The sequence below is a fragment of the Eurosta solidaginis genome, chromosome 2 (assembly GCF_040869045.1).
Source record: "Eurosta solidaginis isolate ZX-2024a chromosome 2, ASM4086904v1, whole genome shotgun sequence".
Classification (NCBI taxonomy): Eukaryota; Metazoa; Arthropoda; class Insecta; order Diptera; family Tephritidae; genus Eurosta; species Eurosta solidaginis.
Window position 1 is genome coordinate 39449468 of NC_090320.1, and position 17908 is coordinate 39467375.

Genomic DNA, 17908 nt, shown 5'->3' on the forward strand with positions numbered 1-17908 from the left:
AAACCAGCAACTCTAGCCAAACACGTCACATATATATCAAATTCTCTGAGCATATACACAATTGAGCATGCAAATGCACGAGATGTATAAACTGCAGTTTTGTTGGAAGCAAAGAACCAGATCAAACATGAGCAAATATATGATTTTACAAAAACAAGCACTTGGTGACGTATGTAAGTGGATTCATGTTGAAATCTGTTTCTTATTAGAGTTTTGTTGGTTGTAATATTAATATAAAATATTATAAAGGGAAATAAAATAAAATAAAATAAAATAAAATAAATAAAAAGAAATAAAATAAAATAATATAAAACAAAATAAATTGAAATAAAATGAAATAAAATGAAATGAAATAAAATAAAATAAAAAAATAAAAGAAATAAACAAAATAAAACAAAATAAAATACAAAATAAAATAAAAGAAAATAAAATAAAAAAAAAAAAGAAATAAAATAAAAAAAAGAAATAAAATAAAATAAAACAAAATAAAATGAAATAAAATAAAATATAATATAACAATAAATAAAACTTATTTTAAAACAAAAAAATTTCTAAAATAAAGTAAAATAAAATAAAATAAAATTAGATTAAATTCAACTAAATTAAATTAAATTAAATTAATAATTTGTGAAAAATTTAAACAACGTGACATCAGGGCGGACAAGGTGACAGCTGTTTCGATTATAACTTGTAAATCTCTTCAAAGCCTTTTCTCCCGGGAGTGGGAGTCGAACCCGCACTCCTACGATAGTTGAAATGGTTACAAACGCATTCAGTTACGTCATGCCTTAGTTGTTGTAAAGTTTTTCCCAATTGCCTTATTTTGCATATATTCTTCTACACAGCACATAGTTCGTATGTAAATTATGTGTTGAAGTTATGCATGTTTGTAAGGGGTTTCAGAGAAACTTGGTATTGTTGCTAGTTTTGTATTACCTTTATATTAAGTCGCTTTCATGTTTGTCCCCTCATTTCCATAAGAATTTTTGACCCACGGAAAAGTCTTTTTCGGCAACTTCCCGTTGAGCTAAGCACTTGATACTCAGAACATAGTTCAGATCTGGGAGACACGGATCGAGATATACAGAAAATTAATTTTAAAATGGAAATTTTGCGATCGACTTTTAACTAACTTCTCAGTGATCCAGAGACTTGAAACTTAGTATATAGTTTGCGAGTCGATGGCACCACAATTCATGGAAAACAAAATGCAGCCAGGTGGCAGACGAACCGAGATAAACGAAAATCCCTGAAAAAACGCAGGGAATCTTGCGATCGATTTTTAAGTAACTACCCGGTGAGCTAGAGACCAGAAACTTGGGCCGTGAGTCAGAACCCGTTGACAATGCAATATATTGGATAAAAAAAAATCGTTAGGTGGCGCATGGATCGAGATATTAAGAAAATTAGTTTTGATATGGGAATTTTTCAATCCATTTTTAACTAAATTACCGGTGACCTAGAGACTTGAAACTTGGCGCACAGTTCGAGGCTTGGTGACAACACAATCTACAGAAAACAAAATTCCGCTAGGTGGCGCGATAAGTGAGATAACTACAAATCCTTGAAAAACGAGGGGAATCTTGCGATCGATTTTTAAGTAACTTCCCGGTGGGCTAGAGACCTGAAGCTTGAGCCGTGAGTCAGAACCCAGTGAAAATGCAATATTTTATCAACAAATTTCGCTAGGTGGCGCATAGATCGAGATATTAAGAAAATTAATTTTGATTTGGAAATCTTTCAATCCATTTTTAACTAACTTTCCGGTTACCTAGAAACTTGTAAATTAGCACATAGTTTGCGAGTCGATGGCACTACAATTCGTGGAAAACAAAATGCCGCCAGGTGGCAGACGAATCGAGATAAACGAAAAACCCTGAACATCCCTGAAAACAAACGAAGGGAATCTTGCGATCGATTTTTAGGTAAGTTCCCGGTGGGCTAGAGACCTGAAACTTAGGTCGTGAGTCAGAACCTGGTGACAATGCAATATTTCATCAAAAAAGTTTCGCTAGGTGGCGCATGGATCTAGAGACCTGAAACTTAGGTCGTGAGTCAGAACCCGGTGACAATGCAATATTTCATCAAAAAAGTTTCGCTAGGTGGCGCATGGATCTAGATATTAAGAAAATTAATTTTGATTTGGGAATATTTCAATCCATTTTTAACTAACTTCGCGATGATCTAGAGACTTGAAACTTGGCACACAGTTCGGGGCTTGGTGACAATACAATCTATAGGTGCCGTGCTAATTGAGATAACTACAAATCCCTGAAAACCGAGGGTAATCTTGCGATCGATTTTTGAGTAACTTACCGGTGAGCTAGAGACCTGAAACTTGGGCCGTGAGTCAGAACCCGGTGACAGTGCAACATTTTATCAAAAAATTTCGCTAGGTGGCGCATGAATCGAGATATTAAGAGAATTAGTTTTGATTTAGGAACCTTTCAATCCATTTCTAACTAACTTCCCGGTTACCTAGAGACTTGAAACTTGGCACCTAGTTAGAGGCCCAGTGACAATACAACTTGTATGAAACAAATTTCCGCTAGGTGGCGCACTAGTCCAGATAACTGCAAATCCTTGAAAAACGAGGGGAATCTTGCAATCGATTTTTAAGTAACTTCCCGGTGAGCTAGAGTTTTGAAACTTGGGCCGTGAGTCAGAACCCAAAATTCCAAATGCCTTTTTGTAGGCAGCACTAAAAAAGTGAAAATAAAAAGATGATAAAGAATTTTTAAGGACTACCTTTATATAAATGGACCAAAAAATAGAAGGTAATTTTTCCTTTAATACACACATAATCTTGTTGAATTTTGACTAAAAACTTTAACAGTAGCTTTTGTAAAAGAATTTTGGGATTTAAAATTATAAAGGTAGGCCGCGTGCTTAAATTTTAAATAATCAATTAGTTAATCCCAAGTACATAGTTTGCCTGAAATTGACAAATTGCGCTCCACCTTTATAGTTTTAAATCCCAAAATTCTTTTGCTAGAGCTATTGTTAAAGTTTTGTAGTCAAAATTCAACAAGATTATGTGTGTATTAAAAGAAAAATTGCCTTATATTTTTTGGTCCCTTTATATAAATGTAGTCCTTAAAATTTTTTTATCATCTTTTTATTTGTTCTATTTATAGAACTACAACGAATTAACCAAATGTTGTCTGTTCGTATGAGTTAATCGGGGATTGCCCGTATTGCTTTATATGTATGGAAATATTTATTTCAAGCAATTCTTAATTTTATAATTTATTTAATAATCTGAAACCACCTTACAAACATGCATAACTTCAACACATAATTTACATACGAACTATGTGCTGTGTAGAAGAATATATGCAAAAGAAGGCAATTGGGAAAACTTTACAACAACTAAGGCATGACGTAGCTGAATGCGTTTTTAACTATTTCAACTATCGTAGGAGTGTGGGTTCGACTCCCACTCCCGGGAGAAAAGGCTTTGAAGAGATTTACAAGTTATAATCGAAACAGCTGTCGCCTTGTCCGTCCTGATGTCACGTTGTTTAAATTTTTCCCAAATTATTAAATAAATTTTAAAATTAAAAATTGCTTGAAATAAATGTTTCCATACATTTAAATCAATACGGGAAATCCCCGATTAACTTATAACTTAAATTAAGTTTAATTAATTTAAATCAATTTAAATTAAAATAAATCTAGTAAGCTAAATTTAATTGTACTAAATTTCATAAAAGCGCTTTTTAGTCCGTTCGTAATCGAAAGGATATCAATATGTTTTCGGAAACTTGTATATTTCTTATCGGAATGTTAGCAGTTCTTATCAGCGTGTTATCGAAAAATTTTCGATTTTGTTACCAAAAATGTGTCAATCTGCTATCGAAAAGTTATCGAATAACTACTGAAAACTTGTTGGTCCGTTATCAAAGAGGAATCGATTTGAAATTCATAAGTTATCGCTCTCTTATCTGAAATTGTTTGCCGATACCGATAAAACTTTAATACAAACTTCTAGCTAACTTAAAAAAATTATCTTCCAAACGTAAACCTGTATGTCTACACATGGAACTTCACGAGCAAATATTAATATTTTTAAAAATGGATATACCTCTCATAGGTCATAAAACAATTTCTTCTAGACCAATTTAAATGCCTACTCATCATCTTTTATTCAATTGGTGACACATTAGTGCCCGGAAAACTTCAAGCACTCAAGAATCGAGTGAGTAGTAGCCTGATGGAAGTTCTGCGTTGGCCACCGCTTGCTATTGCCGATAGAAACCGAAACTGTATGGAGATGAGTCAAAACATATTTGGAGGGACACGTTAACATCCCGTAGACAAACCGGCGTTATGTTGTAAGTAGAACGTCTTCACTATTTGGAGCAATCTGTGGATAAAATGGAGGGAAAGGTTTAAAGGTTGACAGTAACGGTTCATTTCCATATGACGCCTTGCATTCTAGTATAAAAGCGTGCAATTACTGGCATATGCTGATGACATTGATATCATCGGCCTAAACAGCCGCGCTGTTAGTTCTGCTTACTCCAAGCTGGAAAAAGAAGCGGTAAAGATGGGTTTGATGGTGAATGAGGACAAAACGAAGTACCTGCTGTCATCGAGCAAAGAGTCAGCGCATATGCGCCTTGGCAACCACGCTACTGTTGGCAGCCATAATTTCGAAATAGTAAAAGACTTCGTTTATTTGGGAACCAGCATCAACACTAGCAACAACATCAGCACTGAAATCCAGCGAAGAATCAATCTTGCCAATAAATGCTACTTTGGACTAGGTAGGCAATTGAAAAGTAAAGTCCTCTCTCGGCGAACGAAAATCATACTCTACAAGTCACTTATCGTACCCGTCCTGCTATATGGGGCAGAAGCATGGACCATGACAATAGCAGATGAAGCGGGTTTGGGAGTGTTCGAGAGAAAAGTTCTTCGAAAGATTTATGGACCTCTACGCGTTGGCGATGGCGAGTACCGAAGAAGATTTAATGGTGAGCTGTACGAGCTATACGCAGACATCAACATAGTCCAGCGAATTAAAACGCAGCGGCTGCGCTGGCTAGGCCATGTTATGCGAATGAAAGATGATGCTCCGGCCAAGAAAGTGTTTCTATCGGAACCCGCCTATGGAAGCAGAGGTAGAGGGCGGCCCCCACTCCGTTGGAAGGACCAGGTGGAAAACGATTTAAACTCCCTTGGTGTGACCAATTGGCGCCGGTTGGCGGAGCGAAGGAGCGACTGGCGCGCCTTGTCGGACGGCCATAACCGTTTAGACGGTTAAGCGCCAATTAAGTAAGTAAGTAATTCTCAATTACAACTAACACGCTTTTGCATTTTCTTGTGATACTTTCTCATTCCTAATTAAATATTTTCATTTCCATATGACCCTTTGCATTAAGGATTCTCATTTACAACTGACACTCTTGCATTTACATTTGACGCTATGTCGTGCACAAGTGAGTATTCCCAATAACAAATGAGGCTTTTGCAGTTTTATTTTACGCTTTTTCATGATAACTGAGCATTTACAATTGACTATCCTAATTTACAACTGACTATTCTCAATATCATATAAGGCTTTCGCATATTCATTTGACGCTTACTCATTTACTCGTAACTGTTCTCAAATCGAAGTAACACTTTCGCATTGACAAATCTTATTTTCATTTGTCGCGTTATCATTTACAATTTACTACTCTCATTTACAATGGGCTATTCGCAATTACAAATAACGCTTTCACATTTTTATGAGATGGTTACTTATTTTCAATTGAATATTCTCATTTCCATGTGACGCTTTTGTGTTTAGGAATGACTATTTTCATTTAGTAAAAGTGGCACTCTCGCATATAATTTTAACGCTTCCTCATTTACAATTAATATTCTAAATTATAAATAAGGCTTTCGCATTTTGTTGTTGTTGTTCTCAAATCAAAGTGAAACATTTGCTTTTACAATTGACTATTTTCATTTCCATTGGACAATTTCGCAGTTAAAATTAACTATTCCCATCTACAACTGACTATTCTCAATCAAAGCTTTCGTATTTTCATTATTGTTTTCTCATTTTCAATTGACTATTTTCATTTCCATGTGACACTTTCGCATTTAAGATTTACTATTCTCTTTTACAAATGGCAGTCTCGCATTTACATCTGATGCTTTGTCATTTACAACTGGAAATGCTGTAGAGTTTCTATTTATTTGGTAGGCTGGTGTAAACTCCTTTTTGTTAATGTCTAACCCGCCAACTGTCATCCATAAAAAATGTTAGTCACTTTGTTATTGTCACTGTTGTAATAATGTCTTACAAATGCCTTTACTCTTTTTACAATTATGTGCGCTAGTTAAATAGTACATAAATATACAGATGTGTATTCTATATACTTACGTACTATGAAAGTGAAAAGTTTCTTGTTTTTTCTCAACCAAATTTATGACATACTCTTTAAGTTTACTGCCTTAGCAACCACAATGGGTAAGATTTAGAGGAATTGCTATTATGTTTTCTTAGAAGTAACTTTCTCCAAATCTATGCTTATTTATTGGCCCTTGTGACTTCTTAAACTATATATAATATATATATATGTATATATAAACTATATATACATCCATACATACATCCATAAAACTTATTGTTAAAATAATTTGAAGACATAATTGTGATATATTGTTTCTGCCACCGGGTATGATGTCGATGCTTCTTGTCGCCAAATGGGCTTAAACGCAAACGTTTTTAAAGTTATAGAGGAATTTAAGTATTCCCTTTTGACGAATTTTACAAAGTCGTTAAGACTTTCAAGGATGTTGTATGCACGTATTAGGTATAACGGAAAATGAAAGAGGTTTTCTTGAGTAATGTATATTTATGTAAAAAAAAACGATAGCTTATGTATAAGTGGCGAAATTACATGTAAGGGAATAACTTGTTTTATGAAACTTTATTAAGAAATTATAGATGCAGTGAAGTTAAGTCTCAGTTGGGAATAGGTCCCTCAGGAGGAAGGACAACGTCAGACTACATATTTGCGAGTAAAAATTATTATGATCAAAGGTGTACGTGCCACAATGGAAGTTATGCCTTTATATGAGCCGTTTATTTTGAAAGTGGCATAAGTCGTTTCCAACTCATGGTCTTAAATGCATTGTTATTTTTGAACGAATGCATATATAGATGGTTCTACAATTATAAAATAATAATAAGAATTGCATCTTTTGGATATTGGACTCTAACAAACTGGAGGCGAGGAGAGATACAAACAAATTATTACTGAACCTAAACGACATGAAATGACTTATGCCACTTTCAAAATAAACGGCTCATATATCATATTGTAACGAATTTGCTGCAAATCCTCTTATTTGCAATCCTCTGCTAAGTTCGAATCACTAAACTGTTGAATAAATAACTCCAATATTGAATAATGGAAAAATGGCCTTTAACACTTATACTTTGCTACTCGCTGGCTTAATAACCAAACTGATTGATAACTCAAATTAAACTCTACTATTGGCCGCCAGATCGCGTGCCTAATCAATAACTGATTGATTGCTCAACTCAAACTGAATTACAGCGCCTCTACATCTGTTGCCTTTTATACCCTTTGGTTTCCTCGTTCGCATTTTTCCAGAATGTACTAGTATTGTCCATGAGCTCTCAAACTTCTCAGCTATAACTAAAATTGCACAATTTTATACATCTTTTAGGCGCTTACAGAATCTACTAGTCCAGTAGCTCTCAAACTTCTCAGATATATGCATGTGTTTGCGCATTGACTCTCCGCTGCTCGTATTCGTACATGGTACATATGTGTAGACGCAATTATTTATTCGTTTATGTAGATACATAAAGATTGAATTATTGATGTGAATATTTGTAGTTTACAGTCTTTCGCGCGCACATAGGCGTATAAGTAAATGCATCTGTGTGTGACATCTCTCTGGGCTGCCTTATATATGTGTATACTTGATTTCATTATTAACGTAAATACTGCTTGGCATGGCCTTAGCATCGCCTTAGTGATGGTATAGCTTAGTGATGCTAATATCCGTGACAATATCATGAACAGATACGACATCTTTAAAGAATTGCATACTTTTAAGCGCGCTTCATATTTGTTTAGATATTTTTTTCAGTGACATTTGTGAACAGTTACGAACGATATCTAAAAAATCTATAAGAAGAATGAGCTTCAACCTTTTACTTAAAGTAAATAAATGGATATAATATGCCCCCTAAAGTATGCAATTGGCTTAAGAGCAGTTCATGGCGAGGTATATTTTCATAACAAAAGAAAAAATGATCCTTGATATCAAGCTAGACCAATGTTAACTTCATATTTCATTGTTCAGTTAGAGTATAAGTCTTTTCTTTAAAATATGAACATATTGTATACATATAATTTGTGTATGCTTTTAGGCCCACATTTGTTTTCATTTTTTTTTTTTTTTTAGTAGCATTGCTAAGCAGCTTAGATCAAGATACGGATCTACGTTGTCCAACTTGGAGATATAAAAATCAGATTCGATGAAGCCTGCTATCCAGAACCAACTAAGTGTAAACAGTGTACCCCCAAAAGTATGCAATTGGCTAGCGAGCAGTTAATATTTCAAATTATTTTCATAAAAAAAAGGATTCTTGAAATTAAATTTGACCAGAAGTAACTTTATTATTTCTTTTCAATTTTGGTCATTGTATAAATTTTTTATTTCAAATAATTTAAGTAATGAAACGTCTCTAAGATTTCGGAATAATTTGTGCATGCTTTTAGGCGGCATTTTTCAGCAGCTATGATAAGAATATATAGGGGCACATTGTTGAAACTAGAAATCTTTAAATTGTAAGTGTTTTTCTGTCTGATCCAGCAGTCGCAGAGGGCGCCGCTCAATGACAGTAGCTAATAGTCGTATATCCATTGCCTTAAGCGAAGAAATGTAAGCAGCTATTGAACTTGTTGCTGTGTAGCACGCAAATGGTGGATGTTTCAGATTAAAGTAACACTCTTGGACAGAACTGTCTTGACCAATTGGCTGGATGAAAGCACTGAATTAGAGCACCTTTAACAGAAAATATGGCCAAAGGAAAATTTACACTTGACAATTATTACAGCTGGAAGAAGAGGCCGTAAGCATTCTAGGAAAGTCAAGCTTCGCAAATTACTTTTCGCATTGGTCCTGCTGCGTGGGAAAAAATCTTCTCGAAATTTTTATAAGCTGTTTGTAGAATTGCGACTGGCGCGCCTTGTTGGAAGCCCATAACTGTTTAAATGGTTAAGCGTTAATTAAATAAGTAAATAAGTAATACACTCGGAGTGTTTGCCACACAACTGCCCACGGGCGTCCACGTTTAGGAAAACTTATTTCTAAATTTTGCATGTTGCTTTGCCAGGGACTTGAGCCAGGGACCTTCGTTCTAGTCGTCGGAGCATGGTACCACTAAAAGGATTAAGTCTAACCACAACCGAGGTCACTTTAGCAGAAACATATAATTGCCGGGTTTTTGAGAAGAGTGTCGTCGGCGTCTTATCGGTAACATCCTCTACCTATAAATTATTGTTTTATTATCGATAGCGAACTATTGTCGTTATCAACTTCTTATTGGTTTCTTATCGGCTTTTTATCAAAAGGTTACAAGTCCCAGTTAGTACTTTTAGGGTTCCTAAAAGATATTTTACCGGGACGTTCTTCTTTCACCGAGAACTGAATATATCTGTGATCAGAGAGAGAGTGCTCTTTGAGAACCCTCCAGCCAGATATCCGACCTTACAATTCTCTACTAACCAGGGTGAGGTCCTGGACCATCTCCCTCACCTCAATAAGAAAATTCCGGTCTTTCCCCCTATTACATATAAAAAGCCGCTCATCTACAATAAAAGTAAATAAAGGCTCACCTCTAGTGTTGGTATCCGAGCTTCCCCAGATGCTATGATGGAAATTAGCATCGGCACCGATGATCACGCCAACACCTCCCCACTTTGCTTCAGCGGTGATTTCGCCCATTATCGCAGGTGGTGGTCCCGCTACGTCACCATGGGGCATCTACGCTGAGACCACCCACATTTCAATACTGCCTCGCTCGAGGCAGACCGTGGTTACGTCAGCATTGCTGAAATTAGAGAGAATAAAAGCTTTAATCTATTTTTCACAAGCACACAGGATCTAGGCATACCTGCTTCCCCATACACCAAGGTGTTGAATTTTCCAGTCCTTAATCCAGAAATATTACTGCTGTTACTACTCAGCCACGACTCCCGGACAAGGACTATATCCACTCCGCCTTTTTCAAGGCAGAGCAACAAATTTTCGGAAGCCGTCTTGTATTGCTGAAGATGATTTGACGCTCTTCTCCCGCACTCCATCCTTGGCGGACTCATGTTAGTCGTGTCCATTTTAAAAAGTACCCCCTCAAGGCCGCTATCCGGAACCGATTGTGTAGTCGCCCTTCAGCGGTCTCGTGGTTATCTATGCTACGCAAGGAGGCCACGCGAGGGTTGACGCATTACTTTATGGGTAATGCGTTCAGAGCCAGACCGGACGCAAAGCGGGAAAATTTTCAACCGCACCTACACCAACAACTTAACGGCGACGGAGCCGGAACTTACCTTGAGGCCCGCCACGGTTTTAACGGGGCGTAAGCAGGTGCATCATTAGCCTACCAGCCATTTCGGTAGGGTTACACCCCGACCTACTAATACATGACGATTGCTAAAATTTATTGAAGTGAAATCCAAAAATTCTATAATTATAGTAAATTTACTGTCACTTTCTCTACCTGCTGCAGTCTAAATTAAAAATAAAAATAAAATAAATGTAAGGCGCGATAACCTCCGAAGAGATCTAAGGCCGAGCTTCTCTTCCAATTTGCGTCGTGCTCCTCTTGATTTTCCCTACAAATTGGCCGGACGGGACCTACATGTTTTATGCCGACTCCGAACGGCATCTGCAAGGCAGATGAGTTTTCACTGAAAGTTTTCATGGCAGAAATACACCCGGAGCGCTTGCCAAACACTGCCGAGGGGCGACCCCGCTTAGAAAAATTGTCTTCCAATTTAAAAACCTTATTTCTAAAATTTTGATGTTGCTTTGCCCGGGGTGCGAACCCAGGGCATACGATGTGGTAGGCGGAGCACGCTACCATCACACCACGGTGACCGCGGTGTTATCTAAATTGCTTAGCGTAAATTGCTGAGCCGGTCCTTTCCAGAAAGCATTTATTTTAATATGGCCACGGTTTTCCTGAAAGCTCAACATATATGTATTTATTTACATACAAAATCTCATTCCTTTTTTTTTTAAGGTGAAAGTCTAAAAATAGCTACCGCCATTGAGTCTGTTATGCATTATCCAAAAATACGAACCCTAGACTTATCTCGACCAGAAGTGCGTGCGATAAGTATATACATTTTTTCTTTATTTTTTTTATTTCCAACCTTTTTACTTTATACTGCTTTCGGACAAAGCAAACAAATAGATATAAATTTTGTCAAAAATAATACAAGTAGCTTAACCCTTTTTGTTGTGATGCGAATATACACATGTGATATCACATGATGCTGTTGAATGGACGCGCACAAAAGTAGCCACAAAAGCATTCGAATACATACAAATAAACCCTTTTTGAGTGTAAATATGCTTATTATTTATATTTATTTTTACAACAATTCAGATAAAATAATCTGTAGTATTTGCATTTTAACATTATCAGAGAAGAAAAACATGCGCCTTTATTTGCACAACATATAAACCACAAGAAGTAAGTCACTTTTGAATCAAATCAAATTATAACTATGTCACACCTAAGTACACATGCAAGAACGCACATGCTCACTTCTGTGTGTTTTTACTTTTCTGCGTGTGTATCGAACCGCAAAACTGAGGTCACAATTTTAAATCAAATCTCAAGCGTTTCAATGCAAATGATTTTCGTTCATCGAATTTTTGTTTACTGGCGCGAAATTGATTTTAGCTGATTGTATGTGTGCAACAATGCCACATACGCATACCAAAGCATATTAACATATCAAATGTTGGAAAAATTGTTGGGTTTGACAAGCAATTTAAACAAAAATTGAAATTCAATTGAGTAAAGACATAACCCATTTTAAATAAGATTTACATAAAATTGCCTTGTCATTTGTTTTTTATAAATATCTAGGATAGTTCATAGCATTTGTTGATATATATTCCAGCTTTGTATCGAATTCCTCGTAGCTTGAAATTATTTTCACATTTCAAGATGGCCCATTGCTCTTGAATCTAAGTAAATAGTATGAACCTAATCAATACTTATCTTACATCGAAAGTCGTCTGCAACTGTAAATGAAAAATATTTTCGACATGTGTACATGCTCTTTTTGCCTTAGCACCGTACGCTGTCAGAAAATAGCTGTTAAAAATAATCGCGTTACAAGGCAATTCAACAGAAATTTCTGAATCAGAAATTTGTATCACTAACTACTGATTTACCTACGGCAGAGACGCGACGTATAGTGAGGTGAGGTAAGGTTGAACTGGCCGTTTAATGGGGACGTCACATAGACCGAATGAGTTCGTAGTGTTAACATACGTTTTTTTACGGCCAAACTGAGAAACTCTATCAAAAAACAGGACCGATATTAGAAAATAACTCCGTTCTCTTGGAAAATACTATGTAGAAGTTTTTGGGGACCTATGCCACTTCCTGCTTCTATATCGAACAGCTTTATTATTCCTAATAGCTGGAGTCTTAGCAAACCCCCCCCCCCTCCCCCCCCCCCACATCTGCTACCATTGACCAAGCTTAATATAAAAGTATGTGACGCCTTGTGGCAGTGCGTCAGTCAGAATACCCGTCATAAGTCTATAATCCTATCTTTTTAGGAGTAACTTTGCTAGTCTAAGGCTGTTAGACCTACATATGAGCTTCATCACTTTACAGCCTCGCGCTTGGGTTCACGCTTTTCCCGTTTGGTCGAACATGTGTAACTATCGCCATCTCTTGATCTCACTCAATCTAATTGGGACGCTTACGGAGCAAGTTTTGAGGGTTGTAGCCTTTTTAGATAGTTCATCCGCTTTTTCATACCCATCCATATCCATATGCCCTGGGACCCAATATAGATATATGCTTCTCCCTGTTTCGATTCTTTGCAGGGATTGCTTATACTCAAAATATTTTGGGATGCTGTGATTTGCGCGATAATTGCTTTAATTACTGCTTGGCTATCGAAATAAAAGATGACGCGACTGCACAGACCGCATACCCTACTCCTTTCACTACTTTGCAACCATCGGTGTGCACGTGTATCGCCTCGTCCGCCATTTGGGCACCCTTGAGCTAAACATCCGCCTCCACTGTGGCTCTAAGAGCCCCTTCGAAATGCAGATGTGAAATCAGGTTGTCTCTTCGTCCTGTAATTGATGACACTATATTACTATGACCGTGTGGTAAACGCTTAAGCTGCCACGAGGAACTAAGCCTCGTTACAGGTGATAACGTTATGTTTTTTTGACACTGGGTCTACAGGTGGAATGTGCAGAATGGCATACATTTTACGGACTCCCGTAATGCTAAGCATTGATAGCCTGCATACCCGCGCTAATTTTTTCTGGTATGTTCTTTAGAATGTTGTTGTCCACCAAACAAAGACTCACTGATATAGAATAGGCTTTAAAATCGCTATAAATAACCAATGGGAGAGAGAGAACTATAAACCGCACGTACACCACAGCATTCTTTTACATGCATAAAGTACCGCTGGGGTCTTCTTCACCCTCTCCTCCACGTTGAGCTTCCATGACAGCTTACCGTCTAGAATGATTCCTTATGATTTTGTGCAAGGTTTCCCCTGCACGGTCACCCCTCCTTGCTTAGGCCTGGTTCAATTTTGGGACCTATTACCTCTTAATAAACAGGACCTTATCCGTCTTCTCTGCGTTTGCTGGCAACCCAAATCAGTTATGTATATCGCGATGTGCCCGATCCATTAAAGAGCTAATCATTGGAAGGCACTTTTCCACTTGTGACAATTGCAACGTCTTCTGCGTAAGCCGTTAGTCTGAAGGGTCCCTTATTGAACCGCCTGAGTAGTTCATTGATGACTAGCGTCCACAGAAGAAGTGATAACACCCCACTTTGCGGCGTGTCTCTGTCCACTGATTTCATGACCTATGTAATATGTAGTTGACGTATTCCAATAAATATACTGCAGTAGTACCTCTGAATTTTTTATTCTCATTTATCTATCAGAATTACCATGCCCTTCAATCTGCTTTCCACACCACTGCTGTACGATTCAGTGGTGGAAAGTTTTTCGAAAAACTTTTTAATGTACGTGTAGCTTGGCTTAAATCACTGTGCAATACCACGGCGACCGGCATGGAAAGTTCGTCGAAAAATGTTAAAAGGGAAATGTTACTAAGTAAATTTTTTTACTCCGATATGGATTTTAATGAATGATTTTATGTTTTTTTAAGGCCATTATATTGGTAATTAGCAAACTTTTGGAAGCTTAGTTCCTGCAATTTGAAAAATTGAAAAAAGTGTATTTATTCTTAATCTATTTGTTTTTATGTTGCTATATCCAGATGCTAAGCAACATAAAAACATTATTAAATTTCATTATTTTTACTATTTGTAAACTTTTATTATAACAGATAATTTCTTTTGTTGCTTTTTTATTACATAGGCACATCTACGTACAGCAGCGAATACAAAAGTAGTAGCGACAATTTTCAAAATTTTGTCAATCATAACCTTCTTAAATTTATTTTCGCTAAATAAAAAAAAATATATATAAATTTTGTTACTGAAGCTTTGCAAACCAATCAGAAAACGTTTTCGAAAAAAATTCGAAATTAGAAAAACAGCTTACGAAAATTTCGAAATTTAATTTTCGAATTTTCTGAGTTGCTTTTAGTATGCAGGGCCTTTTGTTCTATGAATTTGTTTACTGAAACAAGCCAAACTCAAAAACGTTTGTGAAAAAAAAATCGAAATCGATTGTTAGAGTATGCAATTTCGTAACAATCAATTTGTGTCTCAAAAAATGCAAGTCAAAAGTCTCTCAAAATTCATATGGATTTATGATAACTTTTTTGCGGAAGGTGTTACAGAATTTGTTCCACGTTAAAAGTAAAGTTATAGGCATTTGGTTCTATGAATTTTGTTAATAAAGCTTTGCAAAGTAATCTAAGAAACGTTTTCGAAAAAAAGCTGACGGATATTTCAAACTTCTTATTTCAAACTTTCTGAGTTGCTTCAAGCATGTAGTTTCGTCTAACAAAAAGCAAGTAAAGGGTCTCTAAAACTCGTATTGATTTATGACAATTTTTTTTTCGAAGGGTGTTTCAGATTTTCTACCAGATAAAAAATAAGCCATGGGCCTTTCGTTCTATGAATTTTTTTACTAAAGCTTTGCAAACCAATCTAAAAAATGTTTTCAAAAAAACAAAAACAAAATCGAAATTCGAATATTTCTGAGTATGCAGGGCCTAAAGTTCTACGAATTTTTTTTACTGAAACTTCGTCAACCAATCTAAAAAACGTTTTTGAAAAAAATTCAAAATTAGAAAAAAATTTACGAAAATTTCGAATGAACTTTTCTTCTTAAATGATCATAAAAGAAAACAAAATTGATAAAAATTTATCAGTATAACCACTGCTATTTTCTTGCTCCCTACTGTTGACCATTCTGCTAAAAAAACCATTAAAATGCTCAACAAAAGTCCAACAAGCAAATCTGAAATCAATGTAATAAATAAAGAAAGTCAACTATTATTTGAACAACAACAATAAAATCAAAGAAGAAAACACAACAAAGTTATTTGTTGAGGATTTGGTTTGCCACATACTCAAACTCTTGATGAAATAGAACGTGAGAAGAAGCGAAATTTCGCAGAAAAAGTTCAAGTAAAATAACGAAAGAAAATTAAAGAGTGAGAAATGTATATTTTGTTCGCACACACATCCATACATACACAAACACATAAGCATATACGTTGCTAAGAAAATAAGACTAAAGAAATCGTGAAAATGCCAACGCGTGCAAATGAAATCGTAAATAACAAACACAAATATAATCGATGTAAAGAAAGTAATAGAAAGTAGAAGAGGGTGTACACTTATTCTCTAATATGTGTATGTGTGTGTATGCATGTATCTACATTCAGAAATGGTCAAGGCAATTAAATGGCAAACACATAAAATAGCAGACTTAATGACGTTGATTATATTTGCACTTGGTGCTATTTTCTTGGCCTTAGCAGAGGTCGACATTGAAACGATTTTTATATGACTTTTTTTATGCTTGAAGTGATTTACTTAAAGTGATTTGCTAAGGCTGTGAACTGATTGTTATAGCGGGAAAGAAAATTTTCTTTTTCAAATTTTAAATTTTATAAACAAAGTCTTTGAAAATGGCAAGAGATGAGGACGACGGTAGTTATGATAACAGTGGTGATAATAATAAAATATGGGCGAATACGATGACGAAAAAAAGATCTAGCCCCAGGGGGTTAGGGGGTTAGGATATGCCCGCGGTAGGTATGCCTGTCGCAAGAGGCTACTAAAATCCCAAATAGATTAAAGGGGTTGTGTAGCGCAACCCTATCAGGTTACCAGCGCAATATATAACTTCTCCAAACCCAACTGTTAACCTCACCTATCCGTGGCGTATCCTCTTTCATTAACAGCCGAGGCTCTGGTAACCCCTAGCTCCTCATGGATCTATGGGGTGGGAGGGCGGTATGGCCTATAAGGTCGCATGTGGTCATAACAAATCGTTCCCGAGATGGTCGGGCTTGGTACCGAAACGTACTGGATCTGCATCCGGCAAAGGACCGTCAACATCGATAACACTCCCCAAGGCCTTCGGGGAGTGTCCTTATCGCTACAACAACAACAACAACAACAAAAAAAATCTAAAATGAAAAACTAGATCTATAGCCCTCTTTACTGTTTAAGTCGTAGAAACAGCAACATTAACGCATCAGTTAGAGTTTTCACACCGGTTTGTAAAACTAAGGCTTGAACTATTACGGTGTGAGTTGCAGAAAGGGCTGTGCCTCCCGTCACAGTAATGGTTCAGGCTTTTGTGACCTACATGGTTTCTAGAGCTTTCACCAATATTGTCACTATCATGTCGTGGATTTTGTCATTATCATTATACCTTTCATAGATTCGTTCACTTTCACGCTATTGGAAATACTCCCAGTTTCCAGCTCTGCTATGTTTTCTATCCATGTCACGGTTTCTGTTACTTACATAGTTCCTAGAACATTCACGATTAGGTTTAAGGTCATTGTTCTTGTTTGTGTTATGGGATCAGTCACTTTCGCGGTGACCGATATAGTCGATGGTTCGTGTCACTGTCGCGATTCATTATTACCATTCGTGTCACTATCAAGCTATCAAATATTGCCACTGCTACTGTATGTGTAAGTGTAGCAGTTTTCTATCTTGTCACTGTTTCTCTCACTGTCAGTTTTACTCCTACTTTCACGGTTATTTCGGTTCCAGGACATAACAGCTTTGATCACTATTTTAAATTTAGTACATATTTCAGGTCACTTTATGTAAGAACCTTAGACAAGTGATAATGGCATCTCAGACTTCCTATTTATTTAAATGTTTGATATTACAACACTCCATCCTTCATACATTTGTCTTCTATGCAATCAACAAGATAAGTTCACATTGTCACGCGTTATGCTTAAAATATTTCGACTTCTGTCAGGGCTTCTGTCACTGTTTCTTGTTAGTGTGATTGTAACAGATTTTACTGTTCCTGATGCTGTTCGAACTACTTCCACGGTTGTTGTGATGTTTCGGTGATTAAAAATCTCATCAGGAACTTTTCGGTATTGTGAGCATAGTACATAAAATCACTGTCACAGCATCACACAGATGATATACAGAGCAGCAGACTCTATTTGTTTT

The 17908-nt window shown here is 36.4% G+C and overlaps 1 protein-coding gene across 5 annotated transcripts in view; it reads right to left on the minus strand.

The window, feature by feature from the left end:
- The window catches only part of GABA-B-R1 (gamma-aminobutyric acid type B receptor subunit 1), a 724819-nt gene that overhangs the window by 424888 nt on the left and 282023 nt on the right, over window positions 1–17908 (minus strand). The window lies entirely within an intron of this gene.